Below are 14793 nucleotides of genomic sequence, written 5' to 3'. Positions count from 1 at the left end.
ATTGTTCAGATTAGCCCATCTGCTGATCCATAATTCCCACTTGAGGTAGCAAGGTTTTAAGGAAATGTTTTTATTTGCTGATAGCAATAGCAATATTGATAACTGCTAATATCTTTTGAAAGGTCTCTATGCACCTGGGTCTATACTAAGCTCTAGGTATGCATACACTAAATTTTACAAATCTGAAGATGGAAATTTCTACCCTTTTTATATCAATAGGAGAGGTTAGGTATTTTTATTGATACAAGTAGAAAGTGAAGCCAGAACCAGAATCCAGGCAAAAGAGGAGACGGGGTTAGAAAAATATCACAGTGAAAGCCAATGAGAGCTACAGAGAAACATTAGGGAAAGCCATGAATATATTCAAGAAAACACTATGGGGTGCTTGGGTGGCTCAGTGGGTTAAAGCCTCTGCCTTCAGCTCAGGTCATGATCCCAGGGTCCTGGGATGGACCCCCACATCGGGCTCTCTGCTCGGCGAGGAACCTGCTTCCCTTCCTCTCTCTCTGCCTGCCTCTCTGCCTACTTGTGATCTCTCTGTCAAATAAATAAATAAAATCTTAAAAAAAAAAGGAAGGAAGAAAAGAAAACACTGAAAGAGTTTTCACCTAACTTTATGGCCAAGCAATTGAAACCTGTACTCTCATTTTAAACTAATTCAGTCATCAGTCAATGAAAGTTCATGAAATCTTTGAACTTGTATATATAAACAAGCCATAGTTTTCTATCCATGATGCTAGCTAGCAGTCTTGAACATAACTTCAGTCAGTCCGAGTTAGTAACATCACAGTTTGGCAAATCAACATGGTTGTTTCCATGGAACCTAAGATCAATTTTTAGAAAGTATTTTTTCATGAGCTATAGGTTCTTGAAAAACTCAGTTCTCTCTTGCTTAGTCAATTCAGACAACTGAATAATTTTCCCAAAGGACCTCATGCTTTCTCATTAAGTGGAAATAATGTTTTAAGCATCAGTCACATTCTCTCAAAGATCTTTAAATAATAATAAAAAAAAGACTTTGGAATTAATTGGAAATGAAAGTCAGTGGAAGATTTTTCCCCCCTCATATCAATCATCTAATCATCCAAAGACATTTCACTGGTAATTGATACAAATGAGTCATAAAAAGATGAAGATTAACCTTTTATTTATACTCTAAGGGTTTGAAAAGTATCTTTAAATTGTATTATCTCATGCCAACTGAAGTTCTGCTAGTGTGTTTCTTCAATTATAGTTGCTGATCAATAAGCTATTTTATGCTAAATTTTTCCTTACCTCTTTCCACAGTAGAAGGATTTAATAATGTGCTAATAAACTACCATATATTTAAATTTGGACAGACTTGAATTATTGTGTTTTTCTTGGGTTGAAAAATGTGACAAATAAATAAAATCTCACCAGATACAATAAGATACAGAGCCTAAACCTTTAAATTTATGCATAGCCAGGAGAACATAGATTATGTAAAGCCTACTAGGCAGATATTTTGATTTCCTTTTTGTCTTGAAAGTGAAACAAAATTGCATTCATGAAGCAAAGATGAAGAATTTATTTCTTGCATAAAGATTTCTCATCTTTCAGAACCTTGTCGGAAAAGTTAGCTTCCTTATTATCATTTAGACATTTATTTTACTTTTCTTAACCTTGAACTTATCCCATTAGAGTCACAAAATCTAACAAAGTAACCTAAACAAATTTGTTGCAAACAAGTCTTTGACATGCAAAATGGATTTTTGTTTTGCCCTACCTAAGTCTTATGTTTCATTATTATTAAAAATGTCAGTAATATTTTGCCTTCTGGGAACACTGATTTTCCTTCAATTTTTCAATCTTATTCAAAACACTGTATTGAATATTTTACAAGTTGCAGTAGATCTGTGTTATTGCTTTTTTAAAATTACAAACTGTGAAGCCTGTTTTGGCATTTTGCTAAATGGTTTTTGCACATGTAGACTTGTCAAGAATTTACAGAAAAGCGGGGGGGGGGAACCATTCTTGGATGATTATAATCTTGCGTGTGACCTTCAGAATCCAAAATAATAAAGATATAAATCCAAAATAATAAAGCAGGCTGTGTCCCTCCCCCTCCACAATCCACACATATTCTCAGCTCATAAGCTCTTCTTTTATTGTGTGACACATAGTCCATCAAATACTTCAAATACTGTCAACTTTGCCTCCTTCTACTCTCCTCTCCTGTCCTATGTTCATGTAACATCAACAAACCTATTGATTAGGGTCTTGGAGAAACAATTTATGTGCTGAAAGTCTCCTGTGATTCATTTTGCCTTATCTATTGATTTATTATCAATTCATAAACTTTTAATTTATAAATATGTGTGTTCAGGATGCTATGGATATTATAAGAAATGTTAAATTTTAGTTGGAAGAAATTAAAGCTAACTCATGGGAAAAAATAAAGTATTTTGGGAAAAGGAAGTGAGTAGTAGAACACAGATTTTAGAAATTTAATTTTATTTGAGGTTTGTTCAATAGTTTTAATAAGATTGAAGAGCATTAAATCAGATGAGTATTAAATTATATTACATCTATATTTCTGTATCTATCCCTTTATTCATTAATTTCAATCTAAATATATATTGTATGTATATCCATATTTATATCTAGGTATTAAAAAAACACACACACATTCACACTAAGACTTCCAATTTCTTTCTAACATGATGATGTTTATTTCAGCTTCTGATTTTCCCCAATGTTAACTTTCTTCTCTAACAGAGACTAAGTCTCACTATTCACAATAGATTTCAGTTAGAAGTTCAATTCTGAAATATAAATCAAGTCAATTCAGAATGCCTAATGCATACTATTGTGGAAAACTAACAAGAGTCATTTAAAACAAATAACAAATAAACATTTCATCTTTAGCCTGAGGACCTACAGTAAAAATACTGTGTTCAAGAGTTATTTTCCCATCCTTGTTATTCATTTGAAATCATTATATTCATGTGTTTCTGTTCATATTTTATTTCCCCCACAATTTTGCTGATTTATTATTTTTTTTCAAGTATGTGAAATAAAACATGGTTATAAAAGCCAGTTATTTGAAAAAAATGCTCTACTCAGAGAAGTGTTAACTAATCAATTTCCTTTGATCTCAGTCCTCAAACTCTATTCCACATTGTTCCCATTGCCCATCCTTTTACCAGTCCCCACAGACACCCTTTGAGAGCCAGTCTCATGCATTTCTAATTTGTTCTTCCTGTGATTCTTTTGCACGAATGAGTAAATACATGTATGTATGCATATATATATATGGCTACTTTTTTTTACACAAAAGATAATATACATAGATATTATATATATATACTATAATATATATAGATACTCCTTTGCAGTTTGCCATTTGCAATGAGAAATATATCCAGGTAATAACTCATCAGTTCATGGAGACCTCCCCTTTTTCATAAAGCTACATAGTGCTCCACAGGATTTATACATGATAGTTCATTCAGCTACTCTTTTATAAATGAATATTTAATATGTTTCCACTATGTATAAACAATGCTGCAATGAATAAGTATGTGTGTGTAGTATTGTTTGAAGTATATTTGAGCAGGGAGAGCAATTCATCGTGGAAAAAGAATCAGACTAGCCAGTAAGACCTTCAGCCTCAGCTGCAGGTGTTAGCAGCACCAAATGGAAATATCCTTTTGGAATCAGTTTTTCCCCTCCTTAGCAACAGACTGTGCTTAAATGCAAAAAATAAGAGTATCTTGTTAAGTGAGATGAGGAAATGTCACAGCAGAGAAGATTAAGGGGCTAGAATGAGGATGCTGTGACAGAAGACATAGTTACAATCAACATATGAAAAATATTATACTTACAAGAGCTTAAGAACAATTAGGAGAGAAGTCTGTCTCCACAATTCCTGGTGTATGCTCTGTTCTCCCATGGCAGAATGAGTTATTGATCTTTTCTAATTAGAAATTGCTTTTCTCAAGGATCCCTACATTTCAGATCATGAATTTTGCCATGAAAACAAATGAATTTGTGTTGGCTTTTAACTGACATATGGTTTCAGTTTTGACAATCCTTCTGGGCCCCATTCTACACTATTCTTCATTTCCACCCCAATCTGACCACACTGCCCCAGGACAGGGCTATCATGTAGAAACTTCCAAAGTAAACTGTGCAGTTGCTTATAAAGGTACCCATGGCAACCAATGGGCACCACCAAATCTGGATAGGACTTGTGCCCCAATCTAATGCATCCCCACAGTCATCATTAAAGTCCAATGTGGAAATTCAGCTCCTAGCAGATGCCACCTTTTAAGCCTTCCTACAACTGTGAATCTTTTCTGGTTTAAGTTATTTGGAGGAAAAAAAAAAAAAAACAGAAAAAAAATTGCCAGAATAAAAAGTTGCTGTAGGGAAACAAAATATCCTTCATAGGAGGCATGCTGCTCTTATGGTTAAAAGGAGTGTTAGAAGCAGGTCACAATAAATTTAAATGGTTGGAAGAAAAGCAAATGGTAGTCAGAATCCTAACATTCAGCTGTAGTTATGAGCTTTTAGTCATCTTGTGGCTTTTTCGAACAGCCTGACAGTATAGCAGAGGTTGCTAGGAATTTGCACAATCATCAGTGTAAACAACTCACAGCAGCTAGACTCACCCTATATTTACTTTGTTAGCTAGTTATTAAATTGAGCAGAGGAAAAGATGTATTGCTAATGAATTCTGCAATGACTTAGAGAAAAAGGCCATAAAGGATTCAAAAGAAAAGTCCATTGCATTGAATTATTTATTTATTTAACACCACTCCTTAATCCAGAAAGGGCAGCCAAGGAATGTGATCTCATTGTGATGGGTTGGCTATAAGTCCTCTTCCTGATTCCCAGTGCAGAATAGAAAACTTGGGTAGATATAAATTTCATAGTATTACCGTGAGCTTACATTATGTGGTGTGGGTTACAGGGAAAGTATCTGAGATACCTTACAGGTATCTTGATTCCAACATGCCAATACAGAGGCATAGTTGAAGATGTCTTGGAAAACACAACACCAACCTGGTCTGGGTAATAGACATTAAGTGGTCCAATATGCTGAGTCTGCACACATGCTTTATTTCAAAGCTGTCTACAACCACAGTCTCTAAAGCAATAATTTATTCTGAAGTGCAGTCAGTGATAACAGTATGGGTAGAACAGGTGAACTTCAACTAGTCCCTGCATCTGCTTACACAGATGGTAACCAACATGATTCTCACACACACACCAGTAACTCATGCATCACAAATACGTGCCACAACCAAAGACCCATCTCAGATGTAGAGCAGAGTTAAATAACAGGTAAATTCAGTAGGCATATTTCTACTACTCAAGGTCAATTATACCTTTTTAGGGAGAAAATCTAGTTTAACTAAAGATACTAGTATTACTGGTAAAGTAAAATGTATTTCTATTTCCACACTTTTGTTTTGATTTTATAACTTTTATTATTTTACATCAAGAATCTACTTACACTATTTTTCACTTAAATTATTGCTCACTATAGAAGGGAAAGCAACCCTAACATTCAACTTCCTAATATCCTTTTAATTGGTCAGTTATTAAGGGTTCTTCATTTTGTCATTCCTAGTTAAATGACAAACTGGACGATCTTTTCTAAAAATATCAGATTTGTTGAAGGTAATTAAAAATGCCTAAAGTAAGACTGTAAATGAAAGTACATCTAATGGAGAAGAGCTTGTACCACTCCTATACTATTACAAACAGTGTTTTAGCTCTCCAAGTGATTTATATGTTTAGGCACAATTCGTTACCTTTCTTTTACATCTTTGTCAGCAAGATTTGCAAGTGCATCACTGGCAGATTTGACCAGTGGATTCATATCCTCTTACATAGTCCTTTGTCACCTTAGTTGTCTTTCTACAAATGCATTTATTTCCACATAAAACAGTAAATGACTTCAGTTTAATTATAGCAGAGACAAAGGGCATAGAATCACAGAGATTTTGATAAGCAGAGAGCCTTATTCCTGAAGATCCCAAAGACTAGACCTTTACGAGGATTTCCACACTGACATTTTGGGCTCACTTTTTATGAGTGAAGTTTCTCACCTGCCTTCATTCTCATCAGGGCAACGTCATCTCAGTGTAGAGCTAACTGATTTCTAGGTACTCAGTATGCAAGAAAGAAGTCAAATCATTAGGCTTTAGAGTTCTGCTGAGACATCAAACCCTAGTCTCCGGTCATTCTATTCCCTTCTGCATGGAGTGCACTGCCACCCACTGATTTGTAGATACTCACTGTAGAGCAGCATTCCTGGGCATCAGAACTCCCAGAAAGATCTTGTCTAGTCAGGACCCACTCTCAAGTTTCCTGCTGGACTACATAAAAAGTATTTTTATTTTCTGGTATTGTCATTTGCTAAATGAAATTTTATAAACACAGAAGATTAAAATTGGAACATAGAAAATTATCACTGTATGTATCCTTTTCTGTTCTCTTTATCCCATCAGCCTAGATCACACACAGACTAGGGCCCTCAGTTATAACTCAGCTTCCTTGCTTTCATCTCCTTCCATGAATCTTTCAGTATTTACACTTCTGCTCAATACACTGAGATGGATGGCACTGTCCCCTGATAGATACCAATGTTGGCTCCTCAGGCACTGGAATGTTTGCTCTCCTCACTAATTTTCCTATAATACCAAAAGTTCACTTTCCCTGCTCATATCCTTATAGTGTGCTCATTTTTCAAATATCTATCTTCCAATATAGTGTTTTCAAAGTAACAGCATTTTCCCAGAGGACTTATCTGCTTAGTGCTCAGCAGGATGTTGCAACTGTTGGCAACTCCGTTCGGTTACCTCCAGCTTTACAGCTTGTGGAGTTAGCCCCACTGCCCACTCACCAAGAGCTGAGAAAGTGCAGAGGAAAGGGCCAGGAATTCAAAAATATTAAGAAATAGTATAAGCTGGGAATATGAAAGCCCTCAGAAACATTGTTAAGATTCTTACTTCTCTAGTAGCTACTTTGTGTTTATCATAATAGGCTAGTTCAGGAGATCTGCCTTAAACATGAATATAAGTACCAGCCTGGACCACAGATGATTTTCATAAAGTCTAACTCTGTGAACACTGAGTAGACACCATCAAAATCACTCACAGTAAATGTCAAGCTAAATAAAAGAACAGATTCTTTAGCTAAGGCATGCTTAATCTTGGACCATGGCCAATATGGGGATTCACTGAAATGCACAGTTTAAGAAGATACAAGAGCAGGAGATGCTCTTGGATTCAAGACTCCAGTGGGCACAAAGATCTCTACCTAAGGACCTCCAGTTGCCAATTATAACAGATATTCACTGAGCACTAAGTTAGAAGCATTATGCTAAGTGCTGTGTAATTGCTATCTTACTCAGTCTTCTAATACCCTGGTAGAGGAGGGAACTGATGCATGGAAAAGTTAATAGGGATCTTGCCTAAAATGATATCACAAGAAAATAAGAAATCTGAATTAAAGTACAGTGTTGTAGCTGGCAAATACAACTTTTAACATCATGCTTAAGTGGAATATGCGCTATGCCTATGTACAAGTGTGGAGAAGGAGAAGGAGAAGGGAGGGGCAGGAAACAACAAAGGGAGAGAAAGGGAGAGATACAGAGAGGGAAAGTATCATGTAACAGTGCATGGCACTGCTTCTTACAGTTGCTTTTTCTGACCCTAGAAGGGATAAACCTGACTCTGTTGTTCACTTCCATAGAGTGCTTCACAAATGTTCCTTATATTAGGAGCATGTTGTTACCCTATATATTATCTTGGTGCTTAAATATATTAATTATCCATTCATTATGGTCTCTAAATACAAGCCAAATAAATCATCAATCCTAAAAGCAAAGGAACCGTTATTACTCTGGTGCGAAACTGCATTGTGGTGATCTCCCTGAGAGACAGTATTATGTTTTCCATCATGGCTTCTTTCTCAGCAGTCTTCAGGAGCAATGGTAGGTTGATCTTCGGGTACTGGCTTTAGAACTTTACATCTCAGTGAGATGCAGTTCCTTTCTGCTTCTAGAATCTTCCCCTGACCAACAACTCAGAAGCCACACGTCATCACAGGGCTTTTATTTATTGTTGTTGTAATCTTTCATAATAAGGAAAATGTATTGTGAGGAGTGTAAGAAGTCCGGGTTTTGAGAAAAATCTTTCAATAAAATTAGAGCAAAAGCAATTCAAGTTGCTGCCCAATGATAGGAGATTTTTAGATGTTTACAAGTATCCTAAACATTTTAATGACCCAGTATTATTCTGGATATTTCCTATGTGAATGTGCATATTCACAGAAACATGAATACATGAAATACTTGTCATATAAGGATGTAATAATGAAGGTAAAGATGGAACAGGAGAGTGAGAGGCTGGGCACAGCCAAGGACAAGGACAGACAGATGAGAATCACACACGTAACTTAGTTTTGTTCCCTTTCTTGTTCACTTGCCTACATCTTAAAGGATTTTTGTGGTTGATATGGTTTGCTCTTTCCCTGGAAATACATTATAATAAAACACTTTCACAAGCATCCCCATCTCAGGGTCTGCTTCTTAATCCCTACTCAGAAGACAATACTCTTTACTATATGTCATCTAGTCCCTCTCTCATTTATGAAATCCCTGGACAGTGTTTCTTTAGTCTTCAACATAAACTTCTTTCACTGTTGCTCTTTGTCTAGGCATGCTTGTGAGCAACCCAAGATAAATATACTAAATGAACTCAGATAATCAGCACCAAGCTAGTATGCCCTTTGTGCAAGTCATCAGTATTTATGCTTGCATTCTCCTGCACCACTCCCTTTAATGAGGTAGAAGGGGACTCCTGACTCACAGACTCCAAATCTAATAACCATGGTGTCATAATCCTGTTTACTTGGTGGGAATTGTTAAGATAAAGGGTGTCCTTTCTTTTAGATTTTGGATTACTTTATTTACAGAAGATTTACTTTCCTAATTACATTTTATTCTAGCTAATGTGAAATCACTTCTCACCCCAGACATCCGCATGTGACTGAAATGGTTGAAGTTGACCCAAAACATGTTAGGTGTCTGGCAGAAGTAGCCAGGCAGTTAGTTATACTACAAGGGAGAGACAAGGTACATACAACAGTTACATCTTGAGAATCCATAATATGCTAAGAGCTGAGTCTTCCTACAGTGCATCTCAAAGTGTTCAGTACATACTGGGACTTTGGCCACAATATGGAGACTCACATCTCTCAAGACAGAAACAACTAGCTATCTGTCTCTTCCCTGACAGAGCTCCTTATTCATTTTATAACACTCTACCATTATTATTATTATTATAATTATTCTATCAAATTATTTCAATCACTTATTTTAAAACGGTAGATAGTTCTCATGTTATTACCAACAATAAACTCAGTCCTTTCTTTTTCTACCTCTCTCCACCCCCCCACTTTGGTTTTCTAGTGACAGCTACTTTCAGTTCAATAAGCTGTATTTTCATGTAGCTATTTAAAATAGAATTCCTCTTTGCTATCATCTTTCCTTCCAGTCTTCAAGAGAAGAACAGTGTTGTGCTTGAAGACATTGGTCATGCTAACCTTAATGTTCTCCTCAGCTTAAGGAAACTTTAGACAGGTTTCTTCTTGACAGTAAGCCCTTGATCTCTCTGTTCTCAAAGCACTTGCTTTAGAAAACTTGCAACTATAAATTCTCTTTGTGTCCCTGTGAGATTTAAATCTTCTCCCAGTCTCTGCCCAGCTTTCTATCCCAGGAATGTATTTCTCAGTGACCTGGTAATTATCTCTTTCAAATGTTATCATCAAGGAAGATAGGGTCCTTATCTTCCAGTATCTGGGGAAGATAGGAACCTAACATTGATGAGCACCAATTAACAAAACCAGATGTTCTAATCCCACAGACCAACCTCCTCTCCAATATTGGCCAGTATTTTTCTACTAGTTTGCCTTAGCACTGAAAAACCCTTTTACCTTGTTTCAGCGAACTTGAGTTCAGTCTCTCTTACCTTACCTCAATAGTCGTAAGTCAGTTTACCTTGTGTAACTCTGTCTGGTACAATTTTCCCATGATGATATCCATCCTCATTTTGTTGTGATAACTCAAGCCACTGAAGATAGAGAACAAAAGAAAAGAGAAACACAAAGGAGTGTCTGGAATGAGCAGTGCTGCATAAGGTCAAAAATTTCTTCCCCAGGGCATTGCTGGAGTCAGCCTCGGGGAAGTAAGTAGACCTTCCTCATTCAGCCTTTGGGCCTTATTTCCATCCCTCTTGCATTCTGCCCCACAATCTCCACCTGGACATCTCACTGCTCAGCTCCACTTCCCCCCACTCTCTCAGCCATTCTTTGTTATCTTAATATGAATTCAGATTTCCATACCAAGTGGGGAGTCACCAATCTTTACTAGGCCAAAAGGCAATATGGAGGCTTTGGAGTGTCAATTTTGCTTTGCATTCTGACTCTGCCATTATGAAAAGGATGACCTTTAAGATGTGCTTTGATCTTTTTAAGCCCCAGTTACACATTTTCCCAAAATGTAAATATTATTACTTAGATTTCATGATTACTCTGAAAGTAATGGAAAGTATGTAAAGCAACTGATACATCCTGAAAAAAAAACCAAACAAACAAACAAAAAAAAACAATTAAAACATAAGCGTGAGACAAGCATTACTTTTCCCTGCAATGAAAACTGGTTGCTGAAAAGAAACAAAAAAGCATTGCAAAGTAGCAATAATTTCTAATTATGACAGTTCAGATCTCAGCTATTAGAATCCTACTGCTTCTTTGCAAACTTGACACTAATTTGCTGTGAAAACTTCTGATTTTTTGATGACTGATTTATGAGAGAAAATCTCTTATGTGTATAAATAGGGATCAGTGAATATTAATAGCCATCCATGCAGGGCACATGGTGAAGTTAATTTCTTTTTGTGGCAGGTCCTGAGATTCCCCATTCTAAGAATCTCAGTGCTTTCAGATGAAAGTGATAAAGAACAGTGGTTATGTTTCCAGATTCATTTTAGAAAGACAGACAGCTCCAAGTGCCTGGGTGGTACAGTCAGTTAAGTGTCTGACTCTTGGTTTGGCTTAGGTTGTCGTCTTAGGGTCGTGAGATTGACCCCTGCGTGGGCTCCATGCTCAGTACAGTCTGATTAAGACTCTCTTTCCCTAATCTCGAGCAAGATGGTGGAGGAGTAGGAGACTGAAATATCATTAGGTCCCAGGAGTTCAGCAAGATAGTTATCAAACCATTCCAAATATCTACAAACTCGACAGGAGATAGAAGAGGAAAAGAGAAGCAATTCTACGAACAGAAAATCAACCACTTTTTGGAAGGTAGGACTTGTGGAGAAGGGAATCTGAAGTGATGGGAAGATAGACTGCAGGGGGAGGGGAAAGCTCCTGGCAAGCATTGGAGCAATGGAGCGCTAAATCAGAACTTTCAGAAGTCTGCTCCACTGAGGGACGTCAATCCAGAGGCTAAGCAGGGGTGAAGCCCTCACGGGGACAGTGTCATCTCAGGGGTGGGGTGGAGTCACAGAAAGACTGGGGGTGTCTGAGTGTGGTAGAGTTGCCAGTTATTGAGAGAGGAAGCTGGCTATAGAGACGGAGTGTCAGCTTGGGGTTACCGTAAACAATCATCCAAAGTACAGTCGAACCACTGCTCTTTGAGCAGAGACCCCACAAGTGGAAGATCTGGAAAGACCCCTTCCTTCCTCCTCTGGGAGGAAAAGCGCAGGAGTGTGTGGCAGGAATCTGCTGCATTTGGAGACTCCCAAGGGGCCGTGCACCAAATATAGAAAGGCTTGGTCACAGGCCGGGTGAGCATCAAGCACGACCAGAGACCAGGGAGATGGGAGGGACTGACTGCTTTTCTCTGAAGGCACACTGAGGAGTGGGGCCCCAAGCTCTCAGCTCCTCTGGACCAGAGATTGGGTGGCTGCCATTCTCATTCTAGTCCTCCAAAGCTCTATGGAAAGTGATCAGGAAACAAAAGCTACCAAGAGCTAACCCAAGCTGATTACTTAGTCTGGCCCCAGTCAAGGGCGGTGCAATTCTGCATCTGGCAAAGACATTTGAGAATCACTGCAACAGGCCCCTCCCCTAGAATATCAGCAGGAACATCCAGCCAAGACCAAGTTCATTAATCAACAAGAACTGAAGAACTCCAGAGCTAGGGGAAAGCAACACATAGAATTCATTACTTTTTCCCCATGATCCTTTAGTCTTGCAAAGGTAATTTTTTTTTAATTTTAATTTTTTTTCTATTCTATTTTTTAATTTTTCTTTTTCCTCTTTTAATGTTTCTTAACTATTTTATCTTACAAATATCTTTAAAAATCTTTTAAAATTTTCATTGTTATGGTCATATTTTATCCTTTCATTGTTTTTAACCTTATTTTTTGTATTCATATAGTTTTTTTTTTCTTTAAAATTTTGGTGTACAATTTCTTCTAATAGACCAAAATATACCCTAAATCTATCACAGGGCTTTGTTCTAGTCTCCAGCATGAGCCAATTCTCTCCACTTTCTTTTTCTTTCTTTTCCCAACCAACTTATCAATCCTTTTTTAGAATTTTTTTAAAAATTTTCATCTTTACAGTCATATTCCATCCCTTCATCGTGTTTATCCTTATTTTTTGTATATATATAAGTTTTCTTTCTTTAAAATTGTAGAAATTTGTTTCTTCTAAGAGAATAAAAAACATGGAAATCAAGTGGGTGGCTCTGTTCTATTCACCAGTCTAATATATATGTATATATATATTTTTAAATTTTTTAAAAAAAATTTTACCCCATTTTTTCTCCCCTGATTTTGTGTCTCTTCTGATTTGGTTAGCATACATTTTTCTGGGGTCTTTGCCACCCTTTTAGTATTTTATTCTCTCGTTCATATATTCTGATCTGAATAAAATAATAAGGCAGAAAAACTCACCACAAAAAAAAGAACAAGAGGCAATACTGAAGGCTAGGGACATAATCAATACGGACATTGGTAATATGTCAGATCTAGAGTTCAAAATGGCGATTCTCAAGGTGCTAGCTGGGCTTGAAAAAGGCATGGAAGATATTAGAGAAACCCTGTGTAGAGAAATAAAGTCCTTTCTGGATAAATAAAAGAACTAAAATCTAACCAAGTTGAAATTAAAAAAAATATTAATGAGGTGCAATAAAAAAATGGAGGCTCTTACTGCTAGGATAAATGAAGCAGAAGAGAGAATTAGTTATATAGAAGACCAAATGATGGAGAATAAAGAAGCTAAGTGAAAGAGAGACAAACAACTACTAGACCACGAGGTGAGAATTCAAGAAATAAGTGATACCATAAGATAAGACAATATTAGAATAATTGAGATCCCAGAAGAAGAAGAAAGAGAGAGAAGGGCAGAAGGTATTATTGGAGCAAATTATAGCAGACAATTTCCCTAATATGGCAAAGGGAACAAGCATCAATATCCAGGAGACACAGAGAACACCCCTCAAAATCAATAAAAATAGGCCAACACCACATCATCTAGTAGTAAAACTTACAATCTCAGGGACAAAGAGAAAATCCTAAAGCACGTTGGGACAAGAAGTCTGTAACATACAATGGTAGAAATATTCGATTGGCAGCAGAACTATCCACAGAGACCTGACAGGCCAGAAAGAACTGGCATGATCTATTCAGAGTACTAAACAAGAAAAATATGCAGCCAATACTACTATATCCAGATAGACTGTCATTGAAAATAGAAGGAGACATAAAAAGCTTCCAGGCAAACAAAAATTAAAAGAATTTGCAAACATCAAACTAGCCCTACAGGAAATCTTGAAAGGGTCCTCTAACCAAAGAGAGAGCCTAAAAATAGCAGACCAGAAAGGAACAGAGAGAATATGCAATAATAGTCACCTTACAGACAATAAAATGACACTAAATTCATATCCTTCAATAGTTACTTTGAATGTAAATGGGCTAAATGTCCCAATCAAAAGCACAGGGTATCAGAATAGATAAAAAAACAAGCTCTATTGATATGGTGTCTGCAAGAAACTCATTTTAGACACAAAGACACCTCCAGATTTAAATTGAGGAGGTAGAAAACAATTTATCATGCTAATGGACATCAAAAGAAAGCTTGGGTAGCAATCCTTATATCAGATAAATTAGATTATAGGCCAAAAACTATAATAAGAGATGAGGAAAGACATTATACCATACTTAAAGGGTCTGTCCAACAAGAAGATCTAACAATTTTAAATATCTATGCCCCTAACATGGGAGCACCTAACTATATAAACCAATTAATAACAAAATCAAAGAAACACATCAACAATAATACAATAATAGTAGGGGACTTTAACACCCCCCCTCACTGAAATGGACAGATCATCCAACCAAAAGATCAATAAGGAAATAAAGGCTTTAAATGACACACTGGACCAGATGGACATCACAGATATATTCAGAACATTCCATCCCAAAGCAACAGAATACACATTCTTCTCTAGTGCACATGGAACGTTCTCCAGAATAGATCACATGCTGGGTCACAAATCAGGTCTCAACTGGTACCAAAAGATTGGGATCATTCCCTGCATATTTTCAGACCACAATGTTCTGAAGCTAGAACGCAATCAAAAGAGGAAAGTTGGAAAGAACTCAAATACATGGAGGGTAAAGAGCATCTTACTAAAGAATGAATGGGTCAACCAGGAAATTAAAGAAGAATTGAAAAAATTCGTGGAAACAAATGATAATGAAAACATAATGGTTCAAAATCAGTGGGACACAGCAAAGGCCA

Source organism: Lutra lutra, chromosome 14 (genome assembly GCF_902655055.1).
Source record: "Lutra lutra chromosome 14, mLutLut1.2, whole genome shotgun sequence".
Lineage (NCBI taxonomy): Eukaryota > Metazoa > Chordata > Mammalia > Carnivora > Mustelidae > Lutra > Lutra lutra.
The sequence above is the reverse complement of the archived record's forward strand: the minus strand, read 5'-3'. Positions refer to the sequence as shown.